The following is a 14395-nucleotide window of genomic DNA, read 5'->3' on the forward strand; positions in this document are numbered from 1 at the left end:
CCCATCCCTCGACTTTAAATGGTCAGTCTCTGGCAATTCCCTTCCCTTCCTCGACTTTTCGACCACCATTTCAGGGGTAGGCTACCCAACAATATCGAATATAATCGCACCGTCACCCCCAGCTTTCATGTGATTGGGTTATACTTCCTCCAACCCTGCTTCCTGGGAAGACTCTGTTCCATTCTCCCAGTTTCTCCACCTCTGCTCCATCTGTTCCGATGATGCTAACTTTCACACCAGTGCTTTTGAAATGCCTTCGTTTTTCCTCAACCCTATTCCTCTACACTGTGATTAACAGAGCCCTGGACCATGTCCATCCCATTTCCCACATCACTGCCTTCACCCCATCCCCTCCCTTCCAGAACCAAGGTCAGCTTGTCCTTGTCCTCAACTTCCAACTCATCATCCTCCATATTCAATGCATCATCCTCCAACATTTCTGCCACATCCAGCTAAGCTCATCAACAACTGCATGTGCTTCTCCCATCACCCCCCAGCTCTTTGCGACCCCGTGTCGACTCCTCAATCACCCAACATCCGTTTCCTTTCTAAGAACACCTTTCCATGCAGATGTAACACCTGCCCTTTCACCTCATCACTTCCCGATGTCTAAGGCCTCAACCACTTCTTCCAGGCGATTTGCTTGCACTTCTATATTACATAGTAACTGGATGCGGTGCTCACAATCGAGTTTCCTGTACATCAGAAAGGGAGCAAACGCAGATTGAGTGATTACTTTTCTAAACCTCTCCATTCAGTCCACAGTCATGACCCTGAGCTTTCAGTCGCTTGTCAAATTAATTTTATATCCCACTCAGATCTTACTATCCTCGACCTCCTACAATAGCCCACGGAATCTCACCAAGGAACAGCACCGGATTTTCTGATTTGGCATTTTATTGCCTGTCAGACCCAACGCTGAGATTAAATACTTCCACTGCTAACCATCGCTCAAACTTTCTCAGATGGCTTGTGCTGTTATGAAGGATGGCTACACCTGAGTCACTAGAATTGCAGGGTATGTGGGGCTGGTGCTTGGGAAGGACTTCCCCTTTAGTTACAAAATGGGCAGGCTGATCCACATCACTGGGATCTGCCCGCACCCCCCGATTCCTTGTCACCAGTCAGGGCAATTGGAGCCATCTTTTCTTTTTAGATTTTTAACTCTCTCCTCTTGCTCTGTTATTCTGTTGTTACAATTCACAACACATCTGGACCCATTCTCTGTTTCTTTAATTGTTCCATTTGCCTTGGACTATCATCCCTTTATCACTGAATCACTCCTGTCCTCCACCCAATGACAGATCTTTCCCATTTATCTTTCTTTTTCCCATATCCCACTTTTAATGGCTGTATGATTGCTTGTAAAGAGATAATCTCCAGTCTCTTCCAGTTCTGAGGAAAACCGATCACATGAAAGGTTAATGTTGCTTCTTTCCCCACATACACTGCCCGACGTGCTGAATATTTTCAGCAGTTTCCTAATTAATCAGCTTTACTGTTGTTTCTGTATTTTGTTTTCACGACAATGCTTAAGCCTGGATATCAACAGGGGTGTGAGATAGGTAGTAACAGGAGTTTCAGATTTCTAACTCCACAGACTGCCTCTTTAATGCTGTGGGGTTCCCCACCATGAAATAGGCCTGGCGTCCAGTTGGGCAGGGAGGAGTCTGGGGCAGATCTCAGTATCGGCTGTCCAGATCTTTCCCACCCGATAGGGGGTCCATTTGTGATATTAGGGGGTGTACAACCACCAACACTGCAGGAGGTGAGATTTCTGATCGTTGAGCCATCAACTCCCTAGCCCAGAGAAGAGGCGCCTATTGTGCAGGATGGTTTGTGAACGGGGAGGATGAGGGCGAGGGAGAGTTTCTGATCCTCAACACCGAGGAGGAGTCTGCAATGCTGGAGCATGGCCCCAAGATAGCGTGAGGGAAATGTTTGATCCAAGACACGATGGAACGTCCGGTTCTGGGTAGCAGGGTCTGATTCCGTGCTGGGTTCCAATCCCAGAGTGTGTTCAATCCTGTGGTTGGGGCGGGGGTGGGGGTGGGGAGCGGTGTCTATCCTTCACGTTAACCGATGTTGCTAGTGATCCAATATAGAGTGACCAGGTTCATCCGAGAGTGGCGGATGGCTCTGATTGTCAATCTCGTCTGTCTTTCTATGTGGCTTGGGTTAGAAACGGGGGAAACCTGGCCACCTGACTTACATCTATAAAACAGATTACATCAGAGACTTCCAGGATGATTAAAATATTTAAATTGCCAACCATCCTCCTGGGAGCCATTCTCTTTCCGTCCCCTGTACTGACTCCAATAAACCAAGAAGTTGGCGGGTCAGATGTACATTGGAATCTGTGTTAAGATTTAAAAAGAACCTCTGACTCGCTTCCATCCCACCTGTTTTTGGTTCAGATTTCCTGGCCTTACTGTCTTTGTCAGATGCAGAGAATATTTGATCAGTAATTTCCAGTCTTTTTTCCCTGCTCTCCCTTACAGTTAATTTACTGGCGATTGTGATCCTCTCCCAGGGAAATTGCGGCCTCTCAACCTGCACCACTCGATACCTGGTGGCCATGGCAATGACGGATCTACTCTTCATTATCAGTGGGGTCTTGCTGTGGCGGGTTGCTTTTTCTTATTTCCTGGAATCTTTCCTGGTCATCACCCCTGTATGTATTGTTATCTCTGTCCTGTTTCGTGCAGCCACAGAATTTTCGGTCTGGTTCACCGTCACTTTCACCTTTGATCGATTTATTGCCATTTGTTCCCAGAAGCTGAAAACAAAATATTGCACCGAGAAAACGGCAGCGGTGGTTCTAGCAACAACCTGCATTCTGCTTTGTGCCAAAAACGTTCCCTTCTGCTTTGCATATGAACCTTTATGGATAATGGACAATATACCATGGTTCTGTGCGTTAAAGGCAAGCTATTATATTGATCCTGGATGGGTGGGACTCGACTGGTTTGATACGGTTTTAACCCCATTGCTCCCCTTCGCTTTAATTCTGTTGCTCAATGCTGTGACAGTCAGACACATTTTAGTGGCCAGTCGAGTCCGTAAGGGACTGAGGGGTCAGAGCAAGGGTGAGAATCGCAGTGACCAAGAGATGGAGAGCAGAAGAAAATCGATTATTTTACTTTTCACCATATCGGGCAGCTTCATGCTCCTCTGGTTGGTGTACGTTATACATTTCTTCTATTACATCATTACAGGATCAGATCCCGGGCATTATAATGAATCTGAATATATGTTTCAAAAATTTGGATACATGCTGCGGGCTTTCAGTTGCTGCACAAATACATTTATTTATGCGGTGACTCAGTCCAAATTCAGGGAGCAGATTAGGAACATGGTGAAATATCCAGTTACATCAATTATTCAATTAATGAATAAACTAAGCAACTGAGAGCAGCCGAGGGGCGGGTCCCATTTAATCCCTTCCATAAATGTAATATTGATCAGCGAGGGGCAACAGATGACCGACAGCTTTATGAACCCCGAATAAAATGACAAAGAGCAGCAGGGTGACAGTCAAGTAGTGACCCACAGCCAATAGACTACCGGGGCGGGTTCACAACACACGACTTCAGAGCTTGGCAATGGGCAACCAAGAGTCAGACTGACCCTGGCAGGACAGCCGGGGAAACAGCAGACAGAGTCTCTCTTCCAGCTCCACTTCTCAGTTCCTCACATCTGCTCAGAAGGTAAAGCTTCTTGAAAATAAAAGACGTTGGAAATATTCCCGTGTGAGTTGCTCATTAATTGTTCAATGTTTGGTGACACCTTTTTGAGTGCATCTCCCTTCCAGTCCCCAGTCTGTTCACTAACATCTCTCTCTCTCTCTCTGCTCTCTCTCCTCTCTCTCTCTCTTTCTTGTTCTCCACACCTCGTGAATCAGATAGTGGTGCTGGTGCGGGTTCTTTGAGGATTCTCAAGATATTAGAACTAGAGAAGTACAGCGATCTAGGAGGGTGTAGGGATCGGAGGACGTTTCAGATATAAGGGGATTTAGAGGGGCTGGGGAAGTTTACAGAGATATAGAGAGTTATAGGGGCTGCAGGACGTTACAGAGATATGGACGATTTTAGGAGCTGAGCCAAGTTTCTGTGATATGGAGGATTGGAAGGATTCGAGAAGGCAGAAGAGTTAGGGACGGTTGTAAGGGCTGGAGGAGTTAAAAGAGATATGGTGGGTCGTAAGGTTGGAGCACGTCATTGAAATAGGATGGGTTGTAGGGTTGTAGGATGTTACAGACATGGGGGGCATTGCACGGATTGTGGAGGTCAGTATTGAGGGGATGGAGGATCTTAGACACTGAGTGTGTTGTAGGGCTTGAGGAGATTAAGGTGAGTGATAAGGCCTTGGAGATATGAATATTCTAAATTGAGTAGCTTTGGACCAGAATCAAATGTTGGTCTGCGAACAATGAAGAACTGGATGAATTGGATCTGCTGTGTTCGGACATTGGGTAACAGAGGGTTGGATGAGCTGAAGTATATGGCTGGTAGAAAATGGGAAGGTAGGCGGAAAAGTGTTCGATTCGGCAAGTTTGGGGATACATTCTCTCAGTCTCACTGCAGAAGTTCCTCAGGTTAGTGTCCAAGGCCAAATCACCGAGTCGCGTGGCTGCCCCTTTTGTATTTCTAAGCTTAATCCTTATGGCCTCATTGGACGATGCGTTTAGCATATCAACCCTCCTCACAGCTGTTATTAATTCCTTAACCATTCATGCTACACCACTTCTAACTTTCCTTCCAAGCCACATACCTGCCATTTACTGTCGCTGGGATAAAATACTGGAGCTTCCTTCCTAACAGCAATGTGACCATACCTTCACAAATGGACAGCAGTTGTTCAAAAAGGTGGCTTACCACCACCTCCTCATGGACAATTAAACTGGGCAACAAAAGCTGGGGTTTCCAGCCACGACCATATCCCGTGAATGAATAAATAAAGTCTTACCAATTTATAACAGTAGAGTCTGATTGTTGTTGTGCTGAAAGTTCAGCAACCTTTGATGCTGATGAATAATGATAAGTTAATTGCCAGGACAACCTTCACTACTTAATTTTGTGAAGGAACTCTACCCATTAATATTTTGGTTCTCAGTTGCGAGAAAAATCTTTTTATATTTGTCAATACTTATTAAGCTCCTGTATTCCCAGCTTTAACTTTCAGCTCTGATTTGTGACCACTTAATTTGCTTAGTGCATGATGTAGGGTTTGGATTCTTCCTTCTCATTTGTGAGAATTTCTCTCACTCAGAGGCTTGGGGATAACTTATTCGATGGTTAATAAATGTCATTTTTTAAAATCCGAATTGGGTTAAATGCAACAGAGACGATGCACTTAGTCAAACATCATTCATCCCTCCACCTACACTGGGGGATAACCACCCTACCCAACCGCCTCCCACCAATCCCAGACAATTCTTCACTCAGGAGTTAAAGGAGGGAATGTAGGATGTGTCTGATGTTTCAGCTGTTATCTTTCAGGATACCAAAACTCAGCTTTCTTACAACAGGATCTCCAGACCTGAGGATAATACTGGGATTAACAGCACAGGATATACAGGATACTTCATGCACCTGTTGCACTGTGTGGGCTCGGTAAAAATGCACAATGAGAATTCCGCTATTTGAACTTCATTAAAATGCAGCTAACTGAATTGTCAGGGTTTTTTTTTTGATTTATTAAAGTAGGGACAGGTATCACAGACTATCCCATTACAAACTGTCTGGATAAATTTGCGAATTTCTATAATAACGTTAATTATTAGAATTCTCATTCTTTTCTTCTACACTGAAGTATTTGACGTGTCAGGAGTATTACATTTCTAATTTCACATTTTGTAGATCATAATGATTGAACTCAGTGTCGCGGTGATGAATTTGTAAAAAAAAACACTTTTGCCATCCCCTCATCATGGTAAAGCCTACATTTATTCGAAGTAATCCTATGTTCTAAAGATATGAAGCGTAATTTCGTATAAATTATTCAAAACTGAAATTGTGAAGTCTTGTAATCTCTGCAAACTATGGAGTGGGAAATCTGGCACTGCAGAGAGAAGTAATTATACTGTGAAAACAGGTTATGGACAAATGGCAACCAGTGAGGCAAGGGTGGCTTTTGAAGCTCTGGCATATTCTTGTTAACAGATTATTAAATATGTTTGGTTTAATAGAGGGTATCTTACAATGAATGAAAATCATGCAACACAGGTAACACTGGAAAAGCATTGATATATTTTGCGTGGTATTTGGTCATTTAAAGCAGTCGAACTGTACTTGGTTCTTGGAGTACAGATCTGTCCTCTTCTTTCCACAAGCACTTAAATTATTTTCTTTAAATACACATCTGTTTTCCACTTAACCTTTTCTCTAAAGCAAACAATTCCATACTCCAACAACCTCTGTATAAAGAAGTTTCTGCTAACCTCTCTGCTCATTTTCTTTGTGACCATGTTAAGTTGATCACCTTTCCCGCTGACTAACCAACTAGGCAGAATAATCTTCCTCACTTCATTTCAGCAAAGCTGTTCAAAATATTTAAACTCTGTATTAAATGTTCTCTTAGTTTTCTCTTCTCCAGTGCAAACAGATTCAATGTCCTGTTTTTCATCATCAGTACGGTTCTGATCCCTGGCACCATACTGGTGCATCTACGCTATCTGCTCTCTGCTCGAAAAGCCTTTCCACAATGAGAAGACAGAAGATATATCTAGTAGCCTAACAGCAGCCTTAGCAGCTTTTCACAAAGAAACACATGTTTACTCTTGTGGTTTTCCCAAAATTTTTGTTGTGTTTTTTCTTGTGGACTTTGCACCAGGAAAGTGGCTTTCTCAGAAATTAGCACGTGTGTGCCTTGAGCATGTGGTTCATCCACACCCTGCAGCTGCTTTTCGTTGAGAAGCTGCTCCTATTCTTCGGAGTTCCTGGCAAATTGAAGAGAGATGGCAGATGAAAAATGTGCAACTCATTCAAACTCCCAGGTATTTATTCAATTATTATGTGGAATAATGTGAAAATGTATAATACGCTGATAATTACCAAAGATCCTTTCTGACTGTCTGCAGACGTTCTGCTAAACATCAAATGTTCAATGTCAGTTTGGCATTTTTATGAATTTTACAGTTTTTTTCAAGTAACTTTATTCGAATATAATAGTTAATAACTTTGTGACAAATTATATATTATTACAATCTTTTAGCATTCGGTTTCGGAAGCTGGTACAGAATAGCAATACTAGTACTCATGATACTGTTATCAATTGTACAAAATAAAAGCACCAAGCTCGATTTATGATGAGTGGGAGGCACCAGTCAGTGTACAATCAACATTTCAATTCAATATCGCGGCAAAAGAAGTGAAACGTCACATTTATCAGTGTCGAGTTCTGACAATTTCCTCCATTTGAAAACTTATCATGTGACAAGATCCCGGTTCCACTTGTCAATGAGGAATGGCATCTGATAGTGAGATGCACTCCTGCAATGCTCACACCAAGCTTCCCCGAATGTTACCAATATCGACGACCTTTGTTTCTGCACTGAGTGAAGCCTTACTGATTAATTTCTCTTGTGTGCCCAATACCAGTATTTCGAAAATAAGCTGGTTCCCTCTGTTACTCACATGCATGACGCCACTGCTGAAATCCATCATTGTTATCTTTGAAACGTGAATTGAAATGTGCTGATTTAAAGGAATAAGTGATGTTTACTCAATGAATGAAGGGTGAAGAAAGAATGTAATGAAGGTATAAAAAGTATGCTACAAAATGGAAGAACAGTGTGCAAAAGAGCTCATCTAATTTTCACATTACCGAAAAGAAGGACCTTGTACGGTAGGAAATGAGTTGAAATTGAGCTTCAGATGTGAACAAGCTTTATTTAATTTTATCCACATTTTCCAACTAATCTGAGAATTAATGCCCAAAGAGATTTCAACACATTCTTTAGCTCTTCTCTGAATTTTCTCTGGGTCTCTACATAAATAAATGGCTTTCGAATACAACTCAAAAACTTAAGGCAAGTTCCAGTTTCAGTGGCGAGAAATCCAGGGGCTGTGTGGTCACCACAGTAATTATTGCTGTCGGTCAGTCTGGTCACCACGAAACTCACGGCAGCTGTCAACCACAGCAGTATAAAATTGCCCGACACAGTGAACAATAAAATAATGGATTTCCTTCAGTTCCCCATTTCTGAATCACTGAGATTCTCACTCCTGTTACCCGGGAGTTTCCTGCGGGTTCTATTGGCCACTAAAATACGTCCAATGGTTGAACAATTAAATGAGACAATTAAAGTAAAAGGAAGCCAAACGAGCCAGGCGCTGTGAAACCAGATCCACGCTGTACTGAGTGGTGAAGAAAAAAAATCCACTCTTACCCGACAGCCCCACTGCACCTTGTTAATTGTTTGCTGAGGTTCGAATGCAAATAAAAAACCAATGTTCTTGAACAAACTCAAGGAAGAGAACACTGTTATAACCATGCCTGCAGTTCTTTCTGTGCAATATCTTGCTTTAAACTTCTGGAAGCAGACAGCTACAAAACGGTCAAATGTGAAGGAGACTGTGAGCCAAACAGACAAATCAAAGGTGATAGTTGTCATGTATATAATAATCCTACACACGGAGGTGTAAGACAGGAATGAAAGTGGAAAGTGATAACTGAAGATACGATACATCATTACATTGATGATCATGACCAGGAGATCTGCTGTTACCATGGCCACCAGATGAACAGAAATACACTTGGAAAGGCCGCAGTCATTTCGGGAGAGAATCGCAATCGCCACCAAGTTCACTGTAAGAAAGAGAGACGATATAAACAACGTTTTAGTGGCTGTTTGAAATACTTCTGGCGATATCTCTTAACAGCATTTTACTCCATTCAGTGTGATTATATAAGATTAGCTGTGAAGTAGTTTCCTGGGAAACCTGACGATATATTTTAATGAGCCACTGTTGCGCTCCCTCTACATGGGTAATACTTGATTCGTTGCATAGGACCTTGAAAGAACATTAAAATGTCAGTAAGGCTATCAGATTAATGGAAACAGAGAAAGTGTGGATACCCAGTTCACGAGTTTGCTCCGGTAACCACCGACTGTGTAATGCTGACATCGGGCAAACATGTTATGTTATTCAACATGCAGTATAAACAGAATGACAGTTAACACAGGTTACGAACAAATAGTTTATAATGACTCACGAAGGACTCCCAGGGCTGCGAGAAATGGGTAGTAAATGTCTTTCATCAGCAGAATAGCTGGTTTCCCCATTTTGTGTGATAATGGATGGAATTTTTAGAAGCTGAAAGACTGGTACACCTCTGAGCTTGTGCAAGGGAAATGATATTTATACTCGCCTCAATCCTCCAAGGAGTTAATCAGCTTTAATCATAATTAGCATTGTGGCAGTCATTTCATAAATAAACTCGGCAAGTTCTTTTCTGACATTTCAGAATTAGGGAAAAGATTAACAGTAAGGCAATTTTAAAAACACATCATTAAAACATTATTTACAAGTTGACTGGCTGTGGATCCTATTCCCACAGGACCAGCCAATGTCGCTCGCTTTGCACGAATTGTCCTGACGCTGACCTTCACTCTAACCTATTGATTCAACACCTGCAGATCAGGCAGCAGAAGAACTGTTGCAATATTTGTGATAAAAATGGTTCTGCAGCAATACTGAGACTAGTGGGACCAGTACATGTAAACAGAGGTCCACATGCTTATCCTTGTTAGAGTTACGTCACATTCACACTAGAGGTGGCCATATGCCTCCAGAACTAGTGGTACCCTTTGATTATGCTAGAGGTGAGTAGGATGTCCCTGTCATAGTGACCATGTCCCTTTCATACTAATGGCACCTATGATTACAGTAAACATGTCCATCTTCCTCTGAACTAGTAGCAATTACACTGACAGGAGATGTGGCCATCCTGCTCCAATAAGAGTGGTTCCCTACACTTACAATGGAGGTAAAAAGAAAAGCATTGTCTGATACACGTGATTCCCTTTATTTACTGTAGAGGTGGCCAATGGTGGTAACCGTACACTTATGTAAGATATGTGATTACCCATAATTACAATGGAGGTAACAGTGCTCCTCCGTTATTAATGGTTTCCTGCACTTACATAAGAACTAAAGAACATAAGAAATATGAGCAGGAGTAGGCCATATTTCGCTCAAATCTTCTCTGCTACTCAATGTGATCACTGCTAATCCTTTTCCTCAACTCCACTTTGATGTCCATTCTCTATAGTCCTATTCCATGAAAGGCTATGAATGTCTCTATGTCAGCATTAAATATATTTTTTCAAGGATGGAACATCCACTCTCCTCTGGGGTACACAAGTCCAACGATTCACAACCCTTTGAGTGAAGAAATGTCCCTTCAGCACAGTCCTAATCTTAAATATAACCTTAAACTCTTATCCAGAGACTCTGGTCCCACATGTTCTGGACTCCCCAGGATTGCAATTCACAGCCTTTAGTCTATCAAACCCCTTCAGATTATTATTAGTTTCAATGGTAATGCCTCTCATTCTTCTAAACTCCAGAGAGTATAGGCACAATTTACTCAGCTCTTATCATTGGACAACTCATTCATCCTAGAAACCAATCTGGCGAACTGCTTCCAAAGCAATTATATGTTCACTTAGATATGGAGACTGAAACTGTTCAAAGTACGCTAGCAGTGGTCTCACCAGAGCCCTCTACAATTGTAGCAAGACATCCTTATTATAGTACCCAATATCCTTGCCTTAAAGGCCGACCTCCCATTTGCCTTCCTAATTGCTTGCTCGTCCTGCATGCTATTTTGTCAGCGTTCCTTGTACGAGCATACCCACGTCTGAACATCAACATTTAGAAGTTACTCACCTTTTAAAAAATTAGCTTTTTTTTTCTTACTACTAAAGTGAATAACCTGACACGTCCCTACATTATACTCCATCTACCACCATTTGTCCACTCACTTAAACTTTCTATATCTCTTGCAGTATTTTTGTGTCTTCCTCACAAACGAAAGGTGTATGTGATACTCCAGTACAAGTGCAGCAAACACAATTGCACTGGAGGTGATCGTGCATCTCTGGTACCAGTGGCACTTTACACTTACAGTGAAAAGGTTTTCCTCCAGTATGAATGGTAAACCAGCACATGAAGTACAGGAGACCATGCTCCTCCAGTACAAGCGGTGACGTAATCTCACACGAGAGATGGACTTCCAACTCCTATGTGAGTGCAGTTCTAAACTTACTTTAGATGTACCGTTCTTCCTCCAGTGCCAGTGGTAATCCAACATTTACACTAGAGGTAAAAATGTTCCTCTGGTACTGATGGTGCCCGATCCTTGGGCTAGATAATACAATTTTCCTCTGGAATACAGTGGAGACATATATGCTGCTTCAGTAATAGTGGTACCCTACAATTACACGAACGATAACAATTGTCCTCTGGTACGAGTGGTAAACTGCACATATCCAAGAGATGATAGTGTCCAACCGGTACCACCAGTAATGCATAGTTACACATGAAATGTTCATGCTCCTCTGTTACTAGAGCTGCAACATCAACTATGCTAGATCTGACTGTGCTCTTCTGCTGCTCGCAATGCCCATACACAAACACCAGGTGTGATCGTGCTCCTCTGATATGAGTGCTGTTCCTGCACATGCACTGGTTGTACGCAAGCTCCTAAGGAACTAGTAGTTCCCTAAACTCGAATTATAAGTGACTGTGCTCCTCCGTTACGTGTGTGCTTGACAAACACATCTGCAGGAAGTGTTACCGGCTGCAGAAGCTTGAACTCCGGGTTTCAGAACTCTCGCGGTGGTTGGAATCACTGTAGTGCATCCACGAGGCAGAGAACGATGTTGATAGTGCATTTCAGGAGGTATTCACCCCAGAGCATAAGAGATCACAGGGAGAGAGGGCCTGGGTGCTGCTAGACAGACAAGAAGGTCAAGGCAGGAGAACCCATGGAACATCCCATTTTCTAACCAGTATTCAGTTCTGAGTAGCGATTGGCGAGAGGGTTCCTCTGGAGAGTGCAGCGAAAGTCATGATGAGAGCACCAGCTGTGCAGTGAGGGAGGAGAACAGGCAAGAGAGCAATAGTGGGAGAGGATTCTACAGTTAATGGAACAGATAGACGTTTCTGTGGTTGCAGACTTGATTCCAGGATGGTATGTTGCCTCCCTGGTGCAAGGGTCATGGATATCACTGAGCAGCTAGCTACAGGGTATTCTGGAGGGCGACGGTGCACAGACAGAGGTCGTAGTCCACATTGGTACCAACGATATCGGAAGGAAAAGGGATGAGGTCCTGCAGGCTGAGTTTAGGTAGTTAGGAAAGAGATTAGCAAGCAGGACCTCAAGGGTCGTCATCTCTTGATTACTCACAAGGCCACGTGCTAGTGAGAATAGACATAGGAGAATACACCAGATGAATGTGTAGCTGGAGAGATGGTGCAGGAGGGAGGGCTTCAAATTTCGGAGACTTTGGGACCGTTTCTTGGAAAGTGGAACCTGTGCAAGCAAGAGGGTCTACACCTGAATAGGACTGGGACAAATATCCTTGCACGATAGTTTGCCAGTGCTGTTGGGGATGGTTTAAACTAGTTTGGCAGGGGGATGCGAACCTGAGGGCAGTTTTAGATGGGACAATTTCAGGCCAGGGAATGAAAGGCAGAAAATTAGCGGGTGACTCGGCAAAACAGAAGAAGCAATGGTTCAGAACAGGAATTTGGCATTGCAAGGAGAATAGTAAATAAAGTCAATGAGCTGGTGGCACAGATAGACACAGGACAACACAATATCGTTGTTATAACGGAAACTTGACTTAAAGTAGGGCAAGAATGGCAGCTCAACATCCCTGGATATAGAGTTTTTAGGCGAGATAGAGAGGAGAATAAAAAAATAAAAAAAGAGGGGGTGTAACATTATTGGTTAAGGAATCAATAACAGCTGTGAGGAGGGATGATATGGCAAATGAAAGATCAAATGAGGCCAAATGTGTGGAAATCAGAAATAAAAGTGGCAGCCACAGTACTGGGAGTGTGCTGTAGACCCCCAAATAGTGAGAGTAAGATAGAGGAACAAACATGTCGGCAAATGCTTGAGTGCAAAACTATAAGGCAATAATAGTTGGGGATTTCAGTTATCCTAATATGAACTGGGATACCAGCAGTGTGAAAGGCACAGAGGGCTCAAAATGCTTGAACTTCATTCAAGGGAACTTTTTCAGCCAGCACAAACAAGCCCAAACGGAAGGGGGCGCAATTCTAGATTTAGTCTTCGGCAATGAAGCTGGGCAATTAAACTGGGCGGCAGAGTGGCGCAGTGGTTAGCACCGCAACTTCAGAACTCCAAGGACCCAGGTTAGATTCTGGGTACTGTTTGTGTGGAGTTTGCAAGTTCCCCTTGTGATTGCCTGGGTTTTCACCAGGTGCTCTAGTTTCCTCCCATAGCCAAAGAGTTGTAGGTGGTAGGCAAATTGGCTGTTGTAAATTGCCCTTAGTGTAGGTAAGTGGTCGGGAGTATGGGATTAGTATGAATGGGTGGTTGCTGGTCGGCACAGAGTCGGTGGGCCGAAGGGCCTATTTCTATGCTCTAAATTGATGAAGTGGCAGTGGGTGATCATTTTGGAGATAGCGCTGATAACACAGTTTGGAAGAGGACAAAGATAAGAAAGGAGCGAAAAGTTCTAAATTGGGGGAAGGCAAATTTTATCAAACTGAGAGGCGATCTGGCAAAAGTGGACTGGATACAGCTACACGAGGGAAGATCAATGGCAAACCAGTGGGAGGCAATCAAAAGTAAGATTCCACAGGCACAGTGCAAGCATGTCTCCACAAAGGTAAAGGGTGGTACGGCCAAACCTCGATCCCGCTGGTTATCAAATGGCTTACAGTGTAAGTTTTTGCACAAAAAGACTTCTTATGACGATTGCAAAAAAACGTAATACTTTAGAAAGTGTAGAGGAATATAGAAAGTGCAGGGGTGAAGTAAAAAAGGAAATTAGAAAAGCAGAGAGAGGACATGAAAAACTATCGGCAGGTAAAATCAAGGAAAACCGAAAAATGTATTATCATATTAAGAGCAAGAGGATAGCTAAGGACACAGTAGGGCCTATCAGAGATGTACAAGGGAAGTTACAGGTAGATGCAGATGATGTGGGCAGGGTTTGTAATGCGTTGCTTGCCTCTGTCTTCACAAATCAGAGGGATGATGCAGGCATTGTGGTAAAAGAGGAGGAGTGTGAAATATTAGATGCAATTAGCATAATGAGAGAGGAAGTACTAGAGGGTCTGGCATCCGTGAAAGTGGATAAACCACCAGGGCCAGACGGATTACATCCCTGGTTGTTAAAGGAAGC

Source organism: Heterodontus francisci, unplaced genomic scaffold (genome assembly GCF_036365525.1).
Source record: "Heterodontus francisci isolate sHetFra1 unplaced genomic scaffold, sHetFra1.hap1 HAP1_SCAFFOLD_106, whole genome shotgun sequence".
Classification (NCBI taxonomy): domain Eukaryota; kingdom Metazoa; phylum Chordata; class Chondrichthyes; order Heterodontiformes; family Heterodontidae; genus Heterodontus; species Heterodontus francisci.